The sequence below is a fragment of the Poecilia latipinna genome, unplaced genomic scaffold (genome assembly GCF_001443285.1).
Source record: "Poecilia latipinna isolate Pla-1442-1.1 unplaced genomic scaffold, P_latipinna-1.0 Scaffold920, whole genome shotgun sequence".
Classification (NCBI taxonomy): Eukaryota; Metazoa; Chordata; class Actinopteri; order Cyprinodontiformes; family Poeciliidae; genus Poecilia; species Poecilia latipinna.
Genome location: NW_015113536.1, coordinates 138,855 through 163,867, shown reverse-complemented (window position 1 = coordinate 163,867; position 25,013 = coordinate 138,855). Strand labels below are relative to the sequence as shown.

General features: G+C 41.9%; 4 long non-coding RNA genes across 5 annotated transcripts in view; 2 read left to right on the top strand and 2 right to left on the bottom strand.

Annotated features, from left to right (window-relative positions):
- LOC106957631 (uncharacterized) overlaps positions 1 to 22,205 on the bottom strand; it is a 39,697-nt gene extending 17,492 nt beyond the window's left edge. Inside the window, exon 1 of the long non-coding RNA XR_001426992.1 lies at positions 21,741 to 22,205. This is a non-coding gene — a long non-coding RNA (uncharacterized LOC106957631). The remainder of the gene's footprint in view (positions 1 to 21,740) is intronic.
- Positions 4,437 to 6,134, bottom strand: LOC106957634 (uncharacterized). The gene is made up of 3 exons (XR_001426996.1): positions 5,750 to 6,134; positions 4,622 to 4,938; positions 4,437 to 4,520 (listed from the first exon to the last, which is right to left on the bottom strand). It is a non-coding gene; the product is annotated as an uncharacterized LOC106957634 (long non-coding RNA).
- Positions 13,556 to 16,571, top strand: LOC106957632 (uncharacterized). Its single transcript, XR_001426993.1, has 2 exons — positions 13,556 to 16,187; positions 16,266 to 16,571. It is a non-coding gene; the product is annotated as an uncharacterized LOC106957632 (long non-coding RNA).
- Positions 22,206 to 22,283: 78 nt separating the features above from the next.
- On the top strand, positions 22,284 to 24,592 carry LOC106957633 (uncharacterized). 2 transcript variants are annotated; one of them, XR_001426995.1, is made up of 3 exons: positions 22,284 to 22,536; positions 23,169 to 23,257; positions 23,407 to 24,592. It is a non-coding gene; the product is annotated as an uncharacterized LOC106957633 (long non-coding RNA). The 2 variants fall into 2 exon arrangements; XR_001426994.1 differs by having other exon boundaries at positions 22,297 to 22,536; positions 23,169 to 24,592.
- Positions 24,593 to 25,013: the final 421 nt, after the last annotated feature.

The window sequence follows — 25,013 nt, the reverse complement described above, 5'->3', positions numbered from 1 at the left end:
GACAAAGTATATCCAATAAATGCTCATCACATGATGGAAACAACTTGAATGATGTGAGCTCTTTAATCCTGGTATCAGTATTTATAAAAGACACAACATCAAGATGCTGTTGCTCTTTATCTGCTGAGAGTATTAGTTCACTTTAATATAAAAACAAATAACTCAAAATTAGAAAACAGTAATTCAGGATAACATAAGAAAAGCTGGTTTTACAAAAGCCATGTCAATAATTTTGTATTATAAACCTTCACAGCGGCAGTATCTAATGTTCTTCTCCCGCGACCTTTAGACAATAAAAAATGAATCATTACGTTTACCATCTTCCTTTTAGGCCACTCAAGCTTCCATACTTGATACTAAACTCCACTTTTTCCTATATAAATATCCTCTTACTATGTTTTGACAAGGCCTGGGAGCCTGGGAGTTCCCAGGCCTCTGGTAGAGGACCCGAGCTCAGAGGATGAGCCTGTTTCCAGCAGTATCTTGGCTGGAAACAGGCTGGAAAAGGCCTGGAAGGTGAAGACCACAGTGGTGCCTGTGGTCATCGGGGCCCTCGGGGCAGTCACCCCCAAACTGGAGCAGTGGCTCAAACAGATCCCAGGAACAACATCAGACATCTCAGTCCAGAAATGTGCAGTTCTAGGCACAGCCAAGATACTGGAGAAGAACCCTCAAGCTCCCAGGCCTCTGGTAGAGGACCCAAGCTCAGAGGATGAAAGAGACCACACACGGAGGGAGAGAAGGGGATTTTTTTTTCCCAGGCCTTTATACATATATATATATATAAATGAAGTAAAATAACTGCAGTGTACGCACGCAGTGGGGCAGACTTTGGTCCCATGTATGCGACACCTCAGTCATGAGTGGCTACTTTTTTCATCGCAGATGCAACATAAGTGTTTCAGTAGTACAGCTAGCTTTGCTAGCATCAGGTCCACAGAGCTTACCTTTCTTTAAGCTTTCCTTCCAAGTGACGCTAAAAGTTGGACTAAATCCCCACCGTCTGTCAAAGCGAAGCGCTGCTGATTTTACATGTCACCATATCTTATGATTTATGCAGCGCTATTATGTTACTGACGATTTGACATACATCTTCTCCCGCTCAGAGGAAACCACTGCGCATGCCTGGAGCTCCGCGGGAGTAAAGGTGGAGGGATGGGTGACAAAAGGCACGTAAGTCCCGTTATTGCTTGGATTTTACGGCGCCACCTTAAGACCCTGAACTTCACATTTTAACGGAAAAAAAGCGAAATGCGACTTAGATGTCACGAGTAACGCGACAGTTTTGTAGAAATGTAGTGAAGTAGAAAGTACAGATACTTACTGTAAAATGTAGTAGAGTAAAAGTAGAAAGTATCCATTATTAAATCTACTTAAGTACAGATACACGAAAATTGTACTTAAGTACAGTAACTTGTAACGAAGTACTTGTACTTCGTTACTTCCCACCACTGATTTTATGAAAGTAATTCAATATGTAAATGGGGGAAAAATTAAAGGAAACATGACCATTAAAATGTAGTTAATGCAATTAAAATATTGAGTGTAAAACCAGGTTTTTTGTTACAATTTGGCTTAAAAACTGATATAAATAATAGCACAGTTACACAAATGTAGCAGAACATGTGTATGAACCCTTAATTCCGACACATGTTTGCATGATAGTCTTCAGAAGATTAAAATATGATATAATTGTTTGTACAGCTCATGTTCTGAAAGGCTCATTACATCTGCTCATTACATAGGCTGCAGCCTATGGCTGGTTGCGTGACTGCAGTAAACATTCCTGTTAATCAGCGCTCAATTAGCAACAGGTGCTGCAATAGTGTCGAAAGGTTGATTTCTTTTACATGACGTTAAATTAAACTGTTTTACCTGTTTATGCAAACAGAGACTTGAGAATTTAACACTTTCTTGTTTTAGACAAACCTTTTGGTTCTGTTCGGTTCCGTGACCGTCAGCCAACACCTTTGATTGACCTTAATAAACCGGAAACACCTAAGATGACGCCTCCCGTTTATCCATTTTTGAGTCCTAAACTATTGTTTCTAAGCTGAGACGTTGACATTACGTCGCCATTCACCTGCCGAATTTTAGCCAATCAGCTGCTACGTTCCGTTTCCGTTTCACGGTAGGTGGTTGGACGTCATTGGACGTCATTGGGTGGGTCAAATCCACCCAAAGCTTATTCTGTATATTTACATAGGTAGGAAGTTGATGTATGAAATAATTATTTGTGGCAAGTTGGTTGCTATCCGTCTTAAAGGAAGAAGTGGAAGATCATAAAGTCATTTATAAAAATATGTACACATAGGATATTATTTCAACATGGGTAAAATAATTTTTTATTACCTTATCCTGAAACATACAATAATGTCTCACTTTGTTCAGATCTTGTCGAGCAACACAAACATGATATATAAACTAACTCTGGCATTTATTTGGGGGGGGCCAAGAATAAATTATAGGTGATCATATATTAGAAAAGAAAATTTTGTCTTTTCTATATTTAGTTGTATAAAAATTTGGCCTTTCCACTCATGGATATTTGGGACACACTGACTCATTGACTCTCCTGAACTGTGGTCAAGTAGTGAAATGTAAATAAAGAGATAAAATCTATGTTATATTCCACTAGTATAGATATTGTGGGAGATGTTGATTTTTTATTTTTTTTTATTTTTTTTTGGCATCCACAATAACTTTCTTTATAAGAGGTTTTATCACTGTTTTGAGATCCTCTGGAAAAATTATCAATTCAATTAAGGTTGTTCGTTTAACCCTTTATTCATAATGCCATCTCAAGCCTCTTTTCATGACAAACAGGTTATACTTCACATGCAATAACATGTACAATCCAATCATACAGACACATATACATCTTAACTCCTTCCTAGTTATAATTTTCATGATAACTCATTAAACAAGTTTCCTACCTAACAAAACTGAGCAAACTGCTTCAAGTTGTAAACTTTGCAACAATCCCTTATGCTGAGCATGAATGTAGTGACAGCAGAAAAGAAAACTCCCCGTTAGCATGGCTCTGCATGCTAAAGGAAGTTTTCTGCAGCCGATTGGCCGATTGAAAAGAGAGAGCAATTACCCTCACAGAAAAACCGTGAAGCCCTGGTTGCAGGAGCACTTTCTATTTAAAAAAAAAAATAGAATAAGGAAAAAGCCTCAGTTGTCCCTTTAAAGACTGCATCCAGGACAGAAATACAGCTAAACACAAAGTCTGAGACTCTTGCACAATCTATGGAATGAAGAACAGAACAGTGGACAATGTGGTTGGTAACAACAATGGCTCCTTCAGTTGCTTTACCTAGGATAGAGACAAAGTTAAACACAGAAGTCAAGTGTTTTATCTATTAGGTTATTGGCAGCAATAGTTCAGTCAATGGCCGCCTCCAGAGAGAGAGCATAACGTTAATGTCAGCAATAACTACAGAGAATGCATTACTGAAGATCAGTAGCAGAATGTAGCCGCTGTATTACAGAGAAAATTTTGTGCCTAATCGAGTATCTGCCTCGCAGATACTCGAGTATCTGCCTTCAGTTGAGTATCTGCAACTGAAATGAGCGTGTTAAATAAGGAGCTTCTTATTTAATCATGACGCTAACCCGTCCACAGGTGAGGACTGGATTGTAAAAGTCCGACCCCCTGAATTAAGCGTCTCCTGTTTCAGCATTGCTCCTTCCTTACACTCCAAAAAGACAAGAGCGAAGACGTCATTACAGCAGAAACAGTTCAAATCGTCCATCTCCTGTTCCTTCCCACTGTCACTTTTAAACGAGACGCTTACTTAAAAACTCCTAAGCTCGAGTGAGACGTTTTGAAAATTTGTCAAGCGCAGTTAAGAAATTCCCGCCTCTGTGTAAGAACTCCCCTCAGCCCGCGTTTGCTCATTCCTCTCACGGAGTTTCCAAATAAACTAATCTCCGCAGCAGATCAAAACTTGGCAATGGATTTTTTTAGGGCCTTCCTGGCTGTGCAGCAAGAGAACGCCGTCCAGCTTCCGGGCTTGATCGATCAATCACAGGTTGCAGTCATTCAGGCGCCTTCAATTAGTGAGGAATCTTGTTCCAGCTGTCAGAGACATGCTGCGGGAATCGAGGTGAAGTTTATATTTCTCCTCATGGCTGCAGCTGGGAGAGCCTTAAATTTCAACAGGTTTAATTAATAATGAGTGCAGCTCGGGGGGAACGGGAGGGAAACTGGGGGCCCCCTTGCAGCCCTTTGGCAGCTCGAGATCCAACCTCCATGAATGTTAAGCTCCTCGGAGTCTATTTCTCATGTCTGTTTTGAGGTAGTATTTATTAAAGCCCAACTAGAAAATATACAGCGGTGGGGTATTTCTTTTTTCTTTGACTTAGGTTGAACTAAAAGACATATATTAATTATAAAGTGCATTAAAAATTCTATAAAATACATGAATAAAGTTTTGTGGATTTTTATTTCAAGTTGCAAATAATAAAGTGGCCCTCTAGTGGTAATAAGTCTAAATGCATGAGCACAAGTCCTGAAATAAGTGCAAAATAAGGACTTTTTTTATCTACTAAAAAGCTGAATGTATAAAATAATATTTGATTTATTTTTAAAGAATGGAGTGATTTTTTTTACCTTTATGTTTTAAGTCAGTTTCCCAGCTCAGAAAAAGAAATGTCTGTTTCTATTTTGAGATGTTGTCATTCTGTTCCATTTTATTACCCACGGTTTGTGATTCGTCGCAGCAGAGCCTGATGTAAAAAGCACCACATTACTCTTAAGTGTGATAACTCAAACACCACTCCGCTTTAATCACTAAGCGGCTAAGTGGCATCATGTTGGCAAAGCCAGCGTTCTCGTGCCAAAATACATTTTCTGACTCCACAACAACCTCCAGCGTCGTTTTGAATCATCCAGTTCTGCTCGCCTCTGGCTTCTCATCAAGCTGCCCACTGCAAACGCCATCACTGATACTGTACTGGGAAAAGAAATTACTCTAATTTGTTACAGCTAATTTTATGAGTTTTGCTCAAGCTGTGATTCTGATTCTGATTTGATCAGAACTATATCTTGAGCAAATCTCATAAAATTAGCTGTAACAAGTTAGAGTCTTTAAAAAAAAAAAGTTGGTTCAAAGAAAAAACACATTTCAGTGTTGAGTTTGAGATGGAGCTCTTTTGTAATTTCTCTGAGCAATTGAACTCTGAGATAAGTTTGCTGCGATGTCCACTCCTGGGAAGATTGGCAGCTGTATTAAAGATCTTCCACTTTTGAATTATTTTTTTCTCTTGAGCACAAAGGATTTCAGATCGTTTAAAAATAACTTTACAAAAAACCTCCAATGTCTTATGCCTCCCTAGCATATTTCTACAGAGCTCCGTTAATAAGCTAACTTTTGAGTCAGGAGTGTTGGAGAAGTGACGCATTTAGAAGTTGCAGAAACCTAACCCTCAAGGACTTGTGCTTGTGACCCCTGCCCTAAAAGAAATTGATTTCTTCTCCCCCCGCCCCCTGCCCCCTCTTCCTTTTTTTTAAATTCTTTGAAAACCTTAAAATTACTTCAGTGGCACACATGATTGGTTTGCATAAACAAGCAGCAAACGGTGTCCAGAAATATTGTTTGGCATTTACCGCACACAAATGCTCCAATCTCTAAGGTCAGATTATTTGTTTCTGAACGAGCCGAATAGTTAATCAAGACCGCAGAAATGTGGGAATTCTTTTAAAGTTGCCAAACACCGACATGTGATTTGTGAGTCTGACCTTTTCCGCAAACGTTCCTGCATTACGTCCAAGGTGGGAACTTCGCGCTAGCCCGGCAGCCAAATGCAATTTATTTGCCACTGTTACGAAAGCACAATGCATCGGAGCTGTTGTGTTTATCAAGCCTCCTCCTCACTCTGGCAGGTAATCAACCAGCAGTACCTGGCTTTGTGTCCCGGAGCTCTAGCTTGGCTGCAAAAACCGGGGAGAGCAGCAGGTTTAACTCTGAGATTTAGCAGCTTCTGAGATGTGGCACCATAAACTCTGCACCTATTCATCTCTGAGTGGCTTTATGGCAGCTGAGACTCGCACAAAGTGACGATATTCTTAGACTGCGTTAAAAAGTACCTACTGGCAGTCGTACATAACAACACAAGCCTTTATTTATTTAAAAAGTTTGAGATTTAAAATGGGAAATTAAAAAAATGCACTAAAAAAAACACAATCAGCAAATTTAAGCCTTATTGTAATTCAGAAACCAGATGCAGGGCAACTAACACAGCTAAAACAGAGCAAACAGTGGCTGAGTCAAGACAACAAGATGAGATTTTATGAATAAGTAGAAAGTCTGACCATTTTATATCTATTTCTAAAAAAATGTAAGTAGTAGCAAATAGAATCAAAGGCTGAAAGACAAAATGCTTCCTGTCTTCAGAATGATATATAACAGCTGCTAAAATCAGACAGAAATAGATAAAAGTGATCGGCCGACTGCTTGTTTTAGTTAGTAAAAGACAAGCTGCCGATGTTTTTGTCGTGTTGCTGCTTTACTTTGAGTCCAAGGGACAGTGAAAGAAATCAGTTGGACTCTGCAGACGGGAAATTCCTACTGTTGCTTCTTCATAATTTCACTCTTACTTATTCTAATTATTCTAAAAAAAAAAGAGAGAGAGAATCAAACTGGGCTCTGTGTTGATTTAACTCAAATTAAGACGCCACCTTTTTTTCTCTTCAGAGCACAAAACGTATTGAAGAAAAATTAAGACTGCCATTTGTTATCCTGCAGGTTGCCACAGCGGGACTTCACCTTTAAGAATTGAAGAGGGAATTTGGAGGACGAGCTCGGCTTTGTTTCACTTTGTTTTTTTTGTTTTTTTATCACTCGTCTGATTACTCCGGGCCCCGTTAATCGACAAAAACGGACCGTTTCTGCGCACGCAGTCAATGCAATTATGCTTACTGGCCTTGGTCTTTTCATCGCCCTCATGCAGGAAAATCCATTCCTATTAGGTGCTTAATCATTGCTAATACAAGAGGTGTAATTTATCTCCAAAAGCTGCCCATGTGGCAAATCGGTGGCGAGCAAAACCCGTTGAGAATTAAAACACATGTAGCAGACCTCTCGGTTAATATTACATGGAGGAACAGAGGTTGTTCTTTACATTGCACACATTTCCTTAAGCCTCTCCCGGAGAGACTCAGTGAACTGTATATTTTGCTCCCCAAACAAGAATTACAATGTCTGAAATCAGTGTAATTAAGTCTGGAGGTGTGAGTACCTCGGTGGTGTAAAAATTAAACCCCACCTCCTTTTATTGTTGGTCATTTTCATATAAAGCCTTTGTTTTTTTAAACACTGCATATGTAAATTATAACTATAGATTTATTGTCAGAGAAATAAAAATAAAAAAAACAATGATTGGGTCTGAAAGAAGTCTCTTAACCTTTGCCCTCAATTATTTCTGCCTGCTTCATTTCCACACGATTTTGTAGGGATGCGACGGTTTTCTTTTTTTTTTTTTTTTTTTTTGAGTAATAATATATTCACACGCGGTTACATATTAAAGCACCGACACCACAGAATCTGGGTTTAGTTGGATCAAAGTCAAGATAGGCAGGATGTCGGTAGAAATGGATCAAAAGGTTGAGTTTCATCTGAGGAGTCTAATGATTAGAGACCAGGAAGGAGGAGACGGGGCGTCCAACCTCGGTAGACAAACGAAGAGGAAAACTTCAGACCTCCCACGTGGGAGAGGAAAAAAAAAAAAAGTAGAGATGAAGGCGAACGAGTGTAACCAAGTAGTACTGAAAATGAGATGAGACTGAATTTTTAAGTAATCGACTGGATCTAGGCTGCATTGTGGGGGGAAACCGACGGCGCTGTTGGATCGTAGCTAGAACGTCCTGGGCTTTAATCAGAGCCGAGGTCTGTCTGAGGATGTGTTGGTTCTTAATTTTTTCATTTTCCTCCAACAGTCTGAAAACAGGAATGTCAGGTTGGACTCAAAGTAAGTAAAGATGCACAACATATCTGCATCAGCATTAGTCATTTGTTTTATTCGATAAGTGAAACTGGGCAAACATTAACGACTGATGTCCGTTTCTATCTAGTTGCCATTGTGTTTCGGGAGGCGCGGAGGGTTAGCCATGTAGTATTTGTTCAGTCATGTGACGGTGATAATGATGCAGCACCTGATTATGGGATGTGAAGCTGAAGCAGAGAAGCAACGTAGGCAGTGCCTTTGCTTTTACACACATACAATATCGGTAAATATCGGTTATCATTCATAGCAGCAGTATCGATATCGATATCGGTCCAAATTTGCGCATGAGTCCATCTGTACAACTAAGCAAATGAATGAAAAACTGTATCTCTATTGAACTATTTTTTTTAAAAAGTGCTAAGGAAGTCAGAATAGTGCAAATGACATGGAATCAAGCAAAACAGAATGAGTGCAAAAAACAAACAAACACTGTTATAAGAGAAATGGGTAGGATGAGTGGGATGTAATAAGTGGGATGTGAAGAAGAAGAATGAAGGAATACTGGGAGGAAAGAAGTTTGTAAGAAGGTGGAATGGTATGCAAAATGTCATAAAAGCAGTCTAACGAAAGAGGCTTAGCATTACATCAGAGGTGAGTAGGATGAGTGGGATTAAAAAAAAGAGTATTTAAAAAGGACGAGGGGGAAAAAAATCATAGGATCAAAACAAGAGTTGAAAATAGTACAGAAAGAAGTGCAGATGAATGGCTGTGGGACGGCTGTGCAGCCTGGGACAAAGTGTGCTGCAGGGGTGAGCCGACTGTAAGTAGAGCCGCAGGGTGATTAGAGGTGATGCTTTGGGCAGGATAACATATTAACTTCATTTATGAGTGGATCCACACCGCTGGTGGCTCTGCTGTTCCTGATGGGATTAAAACCAAAGCACAGAAACATCTAATAATAATAATAATAATAATAATAATAATAATAATAGCACAAAGATACGCTTAAATATTTCCAGAATGAAGACAAGAACTGAGCCCTTGTTCATTTGTTCGTTTCCTCTTGAACTCAAATCAAGAGGAAAATCTGTCAAACCTTTAGAAATAAACTTTACAGAACTGATTATTAAAACCATTTCAAAAAATTTTTTCTGCTCTTGACTTTTGATTTTTGATTTTTTTTTTTTTTTTGGTCATTTGGTTTTTCAAATCATCAAATTGACTTTAATATCAAACATAACCAGAGGTAACACAAAAATATCTTCCTAATTATGCTTTCGTTAATACCAAAAGGCATCCAAATCAACCTGGCATTATGTGTAGATATAGTTGTTTCCAAAACTTTCTGACTTAACACAAAAACCCTTAAACGTGTTTGAATTAAAACGATTCTGATGGAAAAGAGTTATTGCTAGTTATCACAAATGCTTGGTGGCAGTTGTGGAACAATTGCTTTTTCACGTAAATTGTTTAGTTTGCGTGTGTTTTCCAACCCTAGTAAATAAAATAAATACATTTTCAAACAGCTTTTTGTATTTATCCAGATTATCTCATATTAAAATACGGTTGGTGGTCTGAAAGCATGACAAAATAAGAATAAACAAATTCTGAAAGGAGGCAAAGACTTTTTCACACAGCTGAAACTTTAGCTGCTCGAAAAGAGGATTTGAAGAAACTGAAGTTAGTTTCTTTTGCTTATTTTCTGGGTTGCCTTCGAGGTCTGTGCCCCTACAATTAGCTTCTATCAGCTGGATGTTACATTCCAGGAAGAAAAGTGTTTAAAAAACATTGGTGACCTGCTGGTATTAGATGGGTCCATGGGAGCGGAGGCATCCCTGAGCCCCATCAGCCATGTCAGCTTTAATTGAGTTAAATGTGAGGCAGAGCATTGGTGTAATGTGACCTGAACACATATCTGCAATTTAGAGGCACTTATCATGAAATCCTCCCACTCTGATAGAGGTCCTCTGAAGAGAGAAGGCTCCATTTAGCAGGTCTACTGCCGCAGATATGATATAAGCTGCTGTCGGCCAGTCGAGGTGCGTTATTGTGACAGATTAGCCTTCAGGGTTCACTGTACTTAAGCAGAATTATTCTGATCCTGCGCCAGAACACGCTTAAAGTGAAATACTGTGGGGGTTTAAAACACTGCCAAAGACTGAGCACAACAACAATGAGTAGATTTACGGCAGTTGGGACTTTGTGGATTTATGAAAAGCTGTTTTCATAATTAAAACGCTCCAAATAAGTGACGCCTGCCGCAAAACGTCGAAGACGATTCCGCTGGAACGCTGCAGACCAGATCCGGAAGTCTGTTCCCCCTTGTTTACGCCGGGATCCGATATGTTTCCCACCCCCTCCCGAAAGACAGCTGTAAAACCAACTCTTTGCTCTCCCATCTCCAGTGCAAGATGCTTTGAGCGTCTCTCTCCTGACCGACTGCCAACTCATCACCTTCAGCGAGGGTTATGCAAATGCAACGTGCATCTGCTGAAATTAGAGACGTGATGAGCCAGGCTGGCTGAAACAAAAAGGATTCATTTCATTTAGGAGATAAAATGACAGATATTAAGATCTATTGTACCTCTGCAGCTGGGAGGAGCTGTTAAGCTAACAAACGGCGTCCGACGATGATGAAAACTCCACATCGTTTGTAACTCATCAGGTTCCACATGATGAATGACTTCATGGCAACCTTAAGTATGTCAGACACAGGAATTAGGGTAATTCCCTATGCAACACACCACCAAGAAAAAGAGAATCAAAAGTTCTTAAAATTATGGATCTTTGGGATGGGAACTATAACTAATCACAACCTTACACGATGGCTGATGTGCTTTAACTCAAAAAGTTAAGGCACGTCAGACTTCCGCTGAAATTCTTGAGATGTTTCGGTCAGCTTGACTGCAGCCCACCTGTTCAGCTGATTTCATTCAGCTGATCAAACATAATTTGGAATTAAACACACTTGCCTACATAAGGTCTGACAGCTGACGGCGTGCTTTAGATCAACCACTAGCCAAGAAAGAACCAAGATGAGAACATATTGGGTCATCTGTGGCAATATACAAATGTCCCGACAGCTCTGTGTTCGCAGTTTTATTGGGAGAGGACGTTTCCTTTTTTTCAAGTCATCAATCCCCTCTGGCTGCCAAACAAGACAGATTCTTCAAGAAAAACTGTTCCACGACGCTCTGGACCTCAGACTAAGTCAACAATTCATCTTCCAACACAACAACATGAAGGACCACCAAGACGACAACAGGACGGCTTCGGAAGCCATCTGTAATTGTCGCTGAGTGGCCCAGACTCGAGTCAAATCAAACGTCTAAAACCAGTTCTCTAATGACGCTGCCCATCAAACATGACTGAGTGTGAAAGGACCAGCAGAGAAGACTAATGCGACACTCTCCAAAGAGGTGTACCAAGCTTGCAAAGACGTACTCGGGACGATTCGAGGTTGCGATTGCTGCTCAGTGTGCTTCAACAAAACATTAAGCCAAGGATATGAATACTAATCAGGATTTGGCAATTCAAAACTCAAGTCTTTTTCTTTTAAAAAAAGATGCTGCACCCTGTCTTTAAAGGGTCCTGTGTGTCCAGACCTGGATAAACGGACCCAGAGTACAAACATTAAAGATCGTATTATTAAAGGCAAATCGTCACGATTTGTCTCATCAGTTTCAGTACGTTGTTTGAAGTCAGCAGGTTTTACACAGAGCTGCTCGCGAGCTTAAAAGATCTTTAACTCCTAAACTCATGGCAAACGCATTCACTAAGCTCCCAAACATTATTTATAATGCATGAGTGTGTGAGTGGAGGTGATGCGTCAGGGTGAGGGATCCAGTCCATAGCAACGATTTATGCTCATTCTCTGCATTTGACCTGATTTTCTCACAGCAAGGTCCCTTTTTTGCTGTTTCTCTTCTTCTCTATTCGTACATTAATCACGCTTTTCTTGCATCCACGGGTCGTGAGTTATTAAAGTTTGTTCTTGGACCCAATAGTTTAGGCCAGTCTTGTTTAAAATCAGACTTTAAGCACCGTGTCCTTCTTGTTTTAGACCTTTCTCTGGTCCAACACACCAGAAACGGTCATGGTGAGAAGCTAATCTAGCCATTTTGTTTGTTGGAGCAAGACTTTATCAAGGACGTGGAGTCCAATGGGGCAACTTGCTAAGTAGGTTCAACATAGCAGGGCTTCCGTTCTGTGTTTCGGCTTAACAAAGCTTAAAGCTCTTCACGGACAACAGCAGCAAAATAAGAAGGTAGGTTGTTAACTCAGGCATTCTGCTCGCAGACGAGAGCATCTGAAGATAGAAGCAATTATTTTCCACATCGTTTGACACTTTTTTCTTTTTCCACTCACAGCATGTCAGTCTCACAAATAAAGTTACAGAAAGGAAGAAGAAGAAAAAAAAAACACTGATTACACAACACCCTACCTAATGCTATCTGCAGACATGCAGGCTGTATTTATGGAGACAATCAGGGTGAAAAGCTGCTGTTAAATAGGAATGTTGTAGAAAATGGTTGAAAATAAGTAAGTTACATAACTGCAGCTGCAGACAGGAAGCACTAAATGTACATCTCCAAACATAAAAAAAAGTGTTGCTCTGATTCCTGCTGATCAAATATTAACAGATCTGTGTCTGTTATAATACTTACTCAGTCTAACATCAGCATTCACTTCTTGGCAGCCCTTTTTTTTATTACGTTCCGGAGAGATGACATGTTTGCATAGCTTTTACTTTTCACTTGGGGTTTCTTGGGTGAAATGGCTGTAATTTAGCAGAGAAAAGCATTTGTGGTTAAAGGAGAAAGACAAGAAGGATGAATTGTTATGACTGCAATCCATTAGGCTTTTATGAGGATAAATTAGGTGATTAAATGTCATTTAGATCAAGGCATGATTATGGGATAATGGGAAGCTTTTGAGATTTTCAGTTGATTCGCTCAAACTTTTCCATCTGAGACGACTGAGAAAAGATTTATTGAACCGGTGGAGATTCTTACAGACAGCATATTAAACTCGTAGCATTCTCACAGAGCCAGGTTATGTAACGCAGCCAGGCTTATAGACCTGCACAGTGATGACTTTGAAAACCCTGACTTTCAGCTCAACATTGCCAGCTTTGCTGCAAATTTGAGAAAGTCCTGGGGTCATATCATTCCACGATTTGTTCCAGAACTGCAATCCATAACTCTAGCTCATTTATAAATGGCCTGAAAGAAATCCTTCCGCATCGCTGTTGTAGTTCTACAAAACGCATACGACTTATTTATTTACTTTACTTAAAATCGTATTTCCTATAAAAGGATACATTTTCCTACGTTATAATGAACAATAATTGTCTAAAACTGTGTAGACTGTGAAGTATTTAACCTGTTAATGCGCCCTCTGGTGGACCAATCACAGACATTTTTTTAGATTAACTAAAGGTGTTAACAGTATGCAAGACTATCCCATTTACTCCATCTTTGCTCACGTTTGATTATTATTATACACAGGCACATACATTTGTTTGATTTTTATTCTCAGTAATCTAGTAAGCTATGTATATAAACATCCTAGATGCTATCTGTACCTTTTGTTATTCTCTTTAAATCATACACTATTTTTAGCCCTTGCGCAAATGAGTTGGAGATGGGCAGACAACGAAATGGGGCGTGGTCAGATAGTGGGCGGGGTTGGATGTTTGACTCCACCCTCAAATGGTATTGATTGGATAATCTTCCACATGTCTGTTTCACTCAGTAGTGGTTTTACTCCTGAAGTGAGTTAGTTTTAAAGTTGCCTTTTTGACAGACATTGTCTATGTGATTCACTACAGAGACAGCGATGGAAAATTCATGGCAGGTGTTTTAGAGAATGCAGTTATTCCCTTAAGAATGCAGAATGGTGACAATCAACAAATTCCAGTCAGTCAAAAATATGTAAACAGTAGAGCCTCAAAAATCAGATAACTGGCAAGTCAAGGCTCTCTCCAACCACCAGGTCCAATTTATATAAAATTATATTGAATCAAATGCTAAACTAGAAGCTTCTGAATGACCCAGCGACGTCTCCATCTGTAACTATTTATCCATCTTTTTGCATGAAACTGTACATGAATCACCTCTCGTCAGTCGTTAAGAGTGTGTGAATGTGAATCTGACTACAGAAGGATGGTGGTTTAATAGCCCGGTTCCCCATAAGGCGCGATGTTATTGATGTATTGAACCAGTCAGTTAATACTATCCACTCATCAGCAGTCCATTTGTCCGACCAAAGAAAGCCTCAGTAAGTTTAAACTCAGAGATAATGTTTTAATATGATCTGAAAAAATCAAATTCTCAGATACTTTTTTTTCTTCTTTTTTTTTTTCCATATCCATTTACACTCAGAACAAACTACAGAGGCTTCATCATCACAGCTTCTGGAATAAAAACATAAGAGCAGCTTTGTGTAACCTGTTATTAGTCAAAGCAGTTTCCATTCTGAGCCTGTTCCTCTCGCTCTGCCCACACAGTCTGCATCTGCGTGTTTGTCACTGCGAATTAGAAAGAGCGCTAACGCCGCTTCCTAGAGTGTGTGAATGCCTTTCTCAGGGTCAAACACTTCGTCGGCTGCCGCGTCCATCTCAGCGTCTGTGTGTTTGTGCAGGGCGGCGGCGGAGGTAAGGTGCGGTGGCCGGACCCTCACCGAGACGGCGCGGGAAGCTTTCTGCGTTCCTCCCTAACCCGGTTAGTTTATCTTATTTAGCGGCGGGGCGAGAAAGGGCCGCAGCTGCTCATTTGCTTTGCCAGCTTCAACAGATTGGATTCCTGCAGTTCGAGCTCGCCTTTTCCAAAACCAGCCACCGCATACGCGGGCTCTCCTTCTGCTAGCCGCTACAGCGGCGCCGTAAATCATCCCTCGTCAGCTGCCTGGCTCATGGGACGGACTAATCTCTCCTCCTCTGGCTCTTTATAAAAAGTGACTTGTTATCCGCTTGGCCTGAGGGGCGTTTAGGGGACCTTCTGAGCTGGAAAACTGCCCAGGTGGGAAACAAAGAGCTACAACCTGAGTGTGACTGGTATCGGCTTCCGTGAGGCAGATAGCAACACTTCCGCAACCTGATGGCTCTCGCGCTGAATACATTAACCGCTGATCTGTCACAGAATGTATCTCCTGCTTTTTATGTTTGTTTTTTTTTTTTTTTTTTTTTTTTTTTTTAATTTTAAGGATCCAACCGGATCATCTTGGGTGCCTTTCTGTGAAACAAATAATTAAACTACAAATGAAAATGGCTGCATGCGGTGTAAGAGCGCTCCTTTGCAGACCGGGCGCCATTGATTTTTCGACTTCCTGCAGCTCATTGTTTTGCTTTTACGACGCAGTTACAATAAAAATCACTCTTAACTCTCTAATTACCCCCCATTCCCAGGTCGGTCTTTGTTGTTGAGAAACAAACAGCTAAACACAATCCCAATTACAGGCTGAAGTAATGCCGGTAGGGGCTTCACTAAAGTATTCACACCGCATTTTTACGTTTCATCATATTAGAACCACCGACTGCAATTTTTTTTTTTATTAGGCAAGGGAAGTACATAATTGTAAAGTGGATTTTTACTATTATTTATAATAAATTTATATAAAATGGTCCAATCAAAATTCTGATCTACCAGCAGCCGAGAGACTTGAAAATGGATAGGCTACGGGGACTAAAGAAAAATTTCAGACTCTAAATTTGCTGAGACAAACCAAAGGTTTTGCAGCCGTAACAGCTGCTGAACAGAAATGCGCTCTCCTCTGTTCTGTCTTTTACTGGTCAAAAACCTTTAAACTCTTTTCCTCCCTCTATACAACTATGTGCTACCTTGTGTTGGGTTATTGCATAAAATCCCAAGAGAACATGTCAACATTGTGTATGCAGCAATACAAAATGTAAAAAAGAAAAGAAAACTAGCAGGTTTGAAAACTTTCGCTGCACTTTTATAGACTTGAAAAGTTCACAAAAGCCACAGAACCGAGGATTCGCCCGACACCATAGAACTGAGCTTCACACTCTTACGATGTGAAGTCCTTCTACCTGTCAGGGAACTGGGTTGCTCCTGTCTGTGTGGTGCTTTTTCCGGTGCCTGTAGGTTTCTCCCCGGATGGTGGGGGCGAGAAGGTTTGCTCCCACACGCCTGCGGATCATCAGCCATCAGCCTTGGAGGATAAGAGGAGCGAGCTGCTGATCGTTCTTCGCCTGCGTGTTAGCTTAAGTGGTACCTCTAGTCTTTCCTCGTGTTTTCCGTGTGCTTCAGACCTCTTTCACTAATTATTTCCTTGCGCTACCTCCTAAGGTATTTCTCTGCGTCTCCTGCTGGAATATCGTCCTCTGAACCCACGTCTTACTGCTGGAAGAACAAGTCCCCCTGGATCATCCTCCACAGTCAGCAGCTTAGATCCAAACCGCCATCATCCTCCAAGCCGAGACTCGACTACCACACAGACCGGCAACCCAGAACGCTCTCCTTCCTCCAGCAAGATTATTCCATCATCCTTATTATCACGGTCTTCTTCCCAACTCTATATTGCCCTCCTTCCACAGAACCTTGGGAAAAGTCTGGACTTTATTCCATCTGTAACAATAAACCTGATGAACTTTTTTTTGTTGTTGTTTTTTACTGGTCTCCTGGGAGTTTTCGTGCATGTGGGTCAGTAGTTTAAACCGTAACGCGACACTACCTCTTCCGAATGTGCACCAAGTCACAGCTTAATGTGCGCTGAGAGCCAAAGCTGAGTGGCTGAACTAATTAATCCAGTGAAAATAATCACAACACAGTATGAGGAATATTGTAAGTGGGGCACTAGTCTAGCCCCTTTAAGCTCTTTCGTACAAGACACATTTCTTTGAAAAAAAAAAGAGGTATTTGAATCCAGCTGCTATGTTTATGCTTTTACTAAAAACAGATAAAAAAATAAACAGAAAGTGACATTCAAAAGACTGCTACTCTCAGGGTGCCAGAAATCTACCCAGCAAATGCTTTTCAACCTTTTTAAAGGGGCAGTATTATGTATTTTATTGCCACATTGTGCCATTTCACAGCACAATCAACTATTTTACTTTCAGTTTTAAAAACGCTGCATATATCGAATATGACATAAAATATTTTTGACTTTGTAATTTAACGGCTTGAAATTGGGTCTCTGTCTCTTTAAAAACTACTTCTCTTTCTGAAACTCCACCTTCATGAAGTCGTCACAGCATGGCTCTTCTATCAAGCAGCGTCTCACTGAGAAGCAGCGCCCATACAACAGATGCGCAGTTCAACCAGGTGTCTGCTAATTGCTGCTAGCTAGTTTGAAGGAGCTGAGTGGGAGAGACATGGAGCTTGGAAACTGCGCCTTTAAGGTGGTGATAGGTCCATCCAGGCGTTTTGCACAGCTGAATGGTTGCCATGGGAGATTAAAGGATTTGTCAGCGATGCATGAAAGAATCAAGGCAACACTCCAAGTATGTTTTGATGAGGGAATAACATTATAACATGACGTAAAGCATACAAAAAAGTTGGTTTTAATTAAGCTAATTATTCAACAGCCAATCAAAGAGCCCCACATAATAAACTTAAACTACATACAGTTCCAGATGCTTTTGTTTTGTTTTTGTTCAAATAGCAGAGAAGCAACTGTAACTAACAGAATCAACTCCAGTAACAAAAAAAAAAAAAAATATTAGAATTACGTTTGTTCATGTTTTTACAGTTTAGCTACATTAAATATTATAAAAGCATTAAAAAAAACAATGCAAATTCTTTAACTAAAAAATATTTTAAAAGTTGAATTAATATGTCAGGTGGCAGATGTCTACCGATTTTTTTTCCATATTTATTTCATTGATCGGGTGCTTCTACTGCTAAATATTTTTAATTTACCCGTTTTAGCAGCTTTTGTATTTTTTTTGTTTTGTTTTCTTTGAATTAGAATTATATGCAGTTCAGTCAGGATCTATGAGAGCTTTAAATTAGACATAAACACCAATGAGACCAAGACCAATACCTTTGACCTTATCAAGTCAAGGTTGTGCTGGGAATCAAGGTATTCTGCTGATTTCTTTTTCTCTGAAGTGCTTTATCAAAGCTTTCCTTGTGTGTTTTCAGTGGCGCAATGTAAATTTAAAAAAAAAAGGAAGGTATTTTCCGAACTCCTGGGGAGCTCCTGACACGGTGTTCTGAAACAAAAGATCTTCTTCCTTTTTTTGTCCAGAACACGCAGCTTGTTTTCTCCATCTGTGAGTGCTGGTGGGGTTGTCTGTTCAGGTTTGACATCCAGCTGTGCGTCTGCTTCCAATAATCACTTCCACTGCTGCCTCTTTGGAAGAAGATGTTCTCCCGAAACCCAACCGGAGGGCTCCTGATGTCCTGGACGTACCTGTAGCTGACGACTTGATCTCAGAGATCTAATTAAAGGCAGAAATTAACTGGAAGCCGATTTGCTCCAGTTTGCCACTCTCTGATGTTCCTCGACCGCTGCTTTTCTTTCAAGGCACAAAAAAAAAAAGAACAAACAAAAAAAAAACACAGCAGCTGTTTTTACTGATTTTATGCACATTGAACCAAAGAACAGGGAGTGTAACTAATTAGAGAAAGCAGCTGCTGCCGCTGGAATCTGCACAGATATAATTTTGCAGACTCTTGGACCTTGACCGTGCCGGGTTTTGCACCAGTGCTGCACTTGAACGCAGCAGCAGACCGTGTGGTCAAAGGGTTTGGTTGACTGAAGGCCCCGGCTCCCGCATTTTATTGCGCATCAGCTCTTTTACCAATCGGCCCCCTCCTCATGCCTCCCATCAGCACCTCACTGCTGACCTCTCCGCCTGCCGCTGATCCTCCGCGGCGGACAGAGGAGACGAGGGGACAAACAAACCGGGGGAAACGTCACAGATGATCACCAGCGCGGCTGGACGAGACAGATGCTGGAGTAGAGGGGTGGACGGAGGGGGAGGTGGGTTCAGAGCAGAGGCTGAAAAACTGTCACATCTGATATGGGTCCTGCTGCGCCGCGTTGCCAAGTCGATCCGGCCGTCAGGAGGCTGAAGGAAACAACAGAGCCCCTCCTTCCCCCCGTCCAGCCCCCGAACGCAGCTGAGCAACCCGCTGCTGCTCTGCTCTGAGGACGAGAGCTTCCATGCATTTTCGTCGGCGTTTCCACACAACAGCGTCCTTAATGTGGAAAATGAATTCACCTTCCTTGTAAGCCAACAGAATCTGTTAAATGATCCGGAAGACAACGACTCAAGTCTCCACCAGAAGCTGGATAATCACAGTGACTGAGTATACTCGGCCGAGAAACGATCCAGCTGTAGCAACCAACCAAACCGGAGAAGAAACAGCAATTGTGGTCCAAGATTTCAATTCCACTTAAACGGTGTTGACAAACAGCACCTATAATACTTGTAGACGTAAATAAAGTGATAGCACTCGTTTAAAAATAGGATAAATTACAGACAATATATATAAGCATTCTCCTATGAGAATTATAGTTTAAAGGGACTGTATTATGTGTTTTCCCTTCTGTGTTACCTTCGTGTGCGATATAACAAATGTGACTTAAAAGAAATGGGACTTTTGTAAATGAATGCCTTAAAGTTGGGCCTCTGTCTCTGCTCCTTCCAACACTCCGCCTTCAGAAAGTCATCACAACATTTTTACCAGGGTTTCATTGAGAAGTAGCTTCTATCATGAGCTCAGTAGATTCGCATCTCCACCAGGTGTTTGCTAATTGCTGCTGGCTAGTCTGGAGGAGCTGAATCCTCCCACCCAGTCGGGAACGGGTGAAAACAGCTTATATCGGACCTCTTTGTTTGGGTTTCAGTTCCCGGTTCCAAAGTTTGCAGAGTCTTCCATCTAAACAACCCAAATGTATCAGTAGCAGGTCTTAAATCTCTCTCGCACTCCCGTGAATCATCAACAGAACAGCATGCTGGGTCGTGCCGCTAATCCAATGTATTTACTGATCTGTGTTTGTAATAATCCCACGCCACTGCTCTGCATTGTTCCCGCTGAATGCCGATTCCTCCCAGAGGGATACCGATATCCTCCCATCTGTCCACGCGTACATCCGAGCCTGTCCCCGGATTTCTACTTTGTCCACACAGGGACGGATCCGGTCAACAAGAAAGAAGGAGAAAGAGGAAGAGAAAGGAAGCAGCGACCCCAAGGTTCTGTAAAGCCTTCAGCTGAAGGCCCCTTTAGACCCACTTGCTCACTTCGGTAATGTTTAGTGTCTTAGGAAACGTTAAACTGTTTAGATGGGAGAATTGTTCATCTGTTCCTGGTTTTGGTCAATTCAAGCAACTTAGTTCTAGTTTTTAGCCACTTGTCTTAACCTTAACAGATATGTTGGCGGATAAAAGCGCATTAAGGTGATAACATTTAAAAGTCTACCTTAAAAACAAACAAAAGCTATTTCTTGGATGTGACCAAAAGAAAAGAGATGCTGCACATAAGCAGCAGCATCCTCCACAACATGTTCCAGCTCAGAGAACTGATGCTCCCACGCAGCCAAAGGAGAAAACCGAGGTGGTTAGAGCGAATCCATGAAGGCCTCGGCTTGGAAGTTTTCCAGACATGATCCCCCAGAATGGGCTGGAGGGGACTGACAGAGTCAATGGATGGATGGATGGATCCAATCTTTATGTTAGCCTCGTGGAAAATGGCTTTTCCTCTCTCAAATAGTTAAAACACAGCACATTAACTATAAAGTAGTTCAAATTTTAAAACACAAATAGCTAAAATACAGCACAGTCTCAGTCTGGCCCTGCCAGGAATCGGACCTCAGCAGCCGCAAACTCCGCTTATCCCTCAGGCCGGCCGTGTTCGCTTCATCGCCACCCAAAACACACACCAGGTTTGACTTCACAGACTTTTAGAGGCCCTCTTCCTGAGCCGATTGTTCTTCCCTCATGGTTTGTTTTCCATCAACCACTTAAAGAGGGGATGCGTGTCCTTCTGCAGAATGACTCTGCAGCCTTCCTCTTCCTCCTCTTCCTCTTCCCCTCTGCTGGCTTCAGCACCCATGGCCCACCGCATTGCTGCCACCGGCACAAAGCTCTGGCTGCAGGACACCAGGGGGTGGGGAGGGGGGGGGGGGGATCTGGATCATCTCTGCCTGTGTGTGACTTCCGTTCTTTCTTTCTTTTTTTTTTTTTTTTTTTCTCTTCTTAGTGAAACCGTGTCTGGACTGAAGCAGCAGGAAATAACGTGATAGAAAGGGAGGCCGGCGCTTGGACGCCTGAAAAGCCCGAACAGTCGCCGTTTTGTCCCCCCTCTGTCATCACTTCCTCTGCCGGAGTTGATTAACATTTCACTCACGTCCAACTGAAAGTTCACGCTTATAGATGAGGGGGAGGAGTGGGAGAGATGGAGATGGAGAGTAAGGGAGGTGGGGAGGATGGATGGATGGATGGATGGATGGATGGATGGATGGATGGATGGATGGATGGATGGATGGATGGCGCAACCCGGGCGCGGGGCGCTCTATCAGCCTCCACTCTGCGTGCGTCTGAGCCAGAATGCAACAGTCTCCTTCCTTTCTTCCTCTGCACACCTACCCTCCTCGGAAGGACAGTCAGCTACCAGAGTAAGTACATTTTTGTTTTTGTTTTTTGTTGTTATCTTTACACTGCGGAGATGTTTGGAAATGAGCGCCTGCACCCGCAGCCCTAACAGCACAAGCCACTTCACATTCCCCAGATCCCACTCGCTCCCCGCAGCCAAAACCCGCACACAGCTGAGCGCCAAAATAAAAATAAAAAAAACCCCGGTGCTCTCTCTTACCGATGTGGATGATGGAGTCGGCGCTCGCTGTGTTGCACTGCAATATCCACAAGGAATGAAATAACAGTATCAGCATCTCCATCTCCAGTTCGAGCCCCAGAGGCGCATCCACGGATCCACCTCGCCGATTCTTTGGGGTTCTTCTTGTCACTGGCGAGCAAATCCGAATGGGAGCAGCGGCGGCGGCGGCGGCGAAGTGTTGGGAGGGAGTAATGAGCAGAAAACTAAATCCCACAGAAGAAAGTGTTGGTCAAAGTCGGGCTGAAGAAGGAGATTAGAGAGAAGAAGAAGAAGAAGAAACAGGGAGAAGCTTCCAGGGGCTCCAGAGAGGAGCAAAGCCGGGGAGGTGAGAGGGGAAGAGGGGGGAGGATGACAGGAGACACCGGGGGTTTGTTTCAGAGGTTAAGATCCGCCGGACGAGCAGCTCTGACTCTCTACCTCCGAGTCTGAGACATCACACACTGCAAACTGCGGAGGAGCAGGAGGAGGGACGTTCTCTCTCTCTCTCTCTCTCTCTCTCTCTCTCTCTCTCTCTCTCTGTCTCATTCTGTCTCTCCCTCCCTGCCTCCTTTCTCTCCATCACTTCTCTTTCCTCTCCTCCGACCCACGTGACTGCAGAGCATCTATCTCCGGTGCTGGAAGCCGGAGCGGAGAAAAGAGAGGCGCGGGATGGAGATGGAGATGGTGGGATGGAGGGATGGAATGGATGGGAGCCGGAGCGCAGCGCAGCGCAGCGCGGAGGAGGAGGAGGAGGCGCAGAGGCTCTGTCGCCCCCGGGGTGATGCTCGCTCTCTCGGTAAGGTTTCGGGTGTTCATTCGGGGGCAGAAGAAACCGGGCTGAGACTTACTTTCTTTAAAAAAAAAAAATAAATAAAAACGCCCGGAAACTGGCAGTACTTTTAAGTATTAGTCGCTCCTTTTCTCCTTGGGAGAAAATCGGGGTGAATATTATTTATTTATTTATTTTGCGCAGACAAGTGAGTGTTGCTTAAGTTGGATTTACGCGGGGACGCGCTTGCCTGTGCTTTGTGACTCTCATGCTTGTGCGTAAATGTTCGAGATCTGATCTCTCGGCTTCATCCATCCCATCACATGAAGATGGAAGGAAAGACCGGGAAGCTGTCAGCTTCTCCCTTGGCACCCCACACACACACACACACACACACACACACCGTGTGTGGAGTTGCAGTGCGGAATGACCGCTTTTTCTCCTCCCTAACATCTGCGTGAAGCTGCGTTTCCATTTCAGCACCTTGGAGAGGTTCTCAGTTACGCGCCCGCGACCGGACCGAATCAAACCTCCGTATCAGCCTTCCCTTTTTTTTTTTTTTTTTTTTTTTTTTTTTTGTCCCGAGTCTTCATTCATTCATTCTATACATGACACTATCTTTTTCTTCTTCTTCTTCTTTTCATCGGTCCGAATACGAGGAAGTGTGTCCAAGCGTTTTCTTTTGCGTTTCTGTGCGTGATGGATGAGAACAACCGGAGGAGGAGGAGGAGGAAGGAGTTCCCAACAGGTCGCTGTGGTCAAACCCTGAAGGGTCTCACACACACATGCACACACACACACACACACACACACACACACACACCTTTTGCAGAGTCGAGCCTCTGGCCGATTGTGTGTTTGTGACGTCACTGACATGTCCCGTAATGTCCTTTACAGGTGCGGACCAGCTGTCGGTGCGGCACTGTTACCGAGCAGCGTGGAGAGAGAGGGAGAGAGAAAGAGAGAGAGGGAGAGAGGGAGAGAGAAAGAGAGAGAGGGAGAGAGAGAGAGGAGAAGGAGGAGGGGAATCGGAGAGTGCTGCACCTGGCCTTACAATTAAAGGATATTTCTTGCGACAGAATGAGACTCAGAAATGTCTTTTAATTGTTTGACTACGTGTGGTGTGAAATGCTGAGAGAAAGCTCCGCGGGTTCCCACCACGGTCCGTCTGGAGAAGCTCTTCTGGATCTTCAGCCCGTTCCACACTCCCACTAATGCAGTTTCATTTTAAAGCTGAGATGGTGAGAAAATTAAATAAATAAATAAATAAATAAATAAATAAATAAGACTGACATTGTGGTTAGTTTAACTTTGTTTTCTTGTGATTGAACTAGAATTTGTACGTGGAGGTTTTCTTGTTTAAAGTGGTTTCTGCTTTTCTGTGAGACGGTGAAGTTGCTCCTCAGTCTGAATTAACATCAGTGAGTTCTTAAGAGATTCGGATGCAGATCAATTTGACCAACATTGACACCCGTTTTAACTTTATCCTCAGACGGGAAAATGATCTCATCTCCCAACCGGATACAACTTTGTTTGAGCCATGATTTCTAAGACTCTTCTTTTTTTTCTCATTCATTATTTTTCAAACTTTGAATTAAACGTTAAAATGTGTGTGTGTGTGTGTGTGTGTGTGTGTGTTTAAAGTTTCCTCCAAGAATTTAACCAATAATCTTCTTCACTGAGAACAACCTCTTGTGACCTGCAGCTACCCTGAGATTAACCATTGATTCGTTGGATTGTTCAGTGCAGAACTACGGTTTTTTTTTTTTTCAATTCCAACTTCATGTGGTTCTCCAGAGAAAAGATTATCCTTTGATTTTCACCCATCAAACGTTTGAAAAAACATAATTTTAACGTTTTACTCGAGTTTTTCTGATCACAGAATGCATCTTGTTGATTTAAGAATCGGATATTTCTTCCTTTTTCAATGTCTTAATAACAGTTTTGATACTTTTGTTTGTTTGCTTTCGTCGTAGAATAAACCAGCCTAGTTTGAACTTATTTGACAAGAAGGATCCAAACCAAAAACGGACATTTAAATATTTCCAGTTAACTCTCCCACAGAGAGAGTTAATAAACCCACCGCAATCTATAACCCACTGAACTGAACCAGTCAGCTTCATGAAAGGAGCATCACACCTCCTGCTGGCCGAAACATGTCACTACAAGGTGTATCATACCTAAAAACACACACAGAGGGGCTCTGTGACTTATTCCCACCATGAAATGGAAACTTGTTAAAATACAAAGACATTTCTAAAGTAAACTACCAATTTTCATACTCTAAGCAGCATCGATAAACTGGAAATAAAAATGCTTACATCACCATATATATTACATACAAGATGTGTGGAAAAAAAAAAAACTTTCAGCTGTAAAACATAATCTATGTGACATTTTTGCAAAAATAAAGACATATAAACGACTGATTCAGAAAGTTCATGGAATATTATCTGCTGTTAAAGAATTTGTGTTGCTGTGTGACTTACTTTGGCCTTTTGACC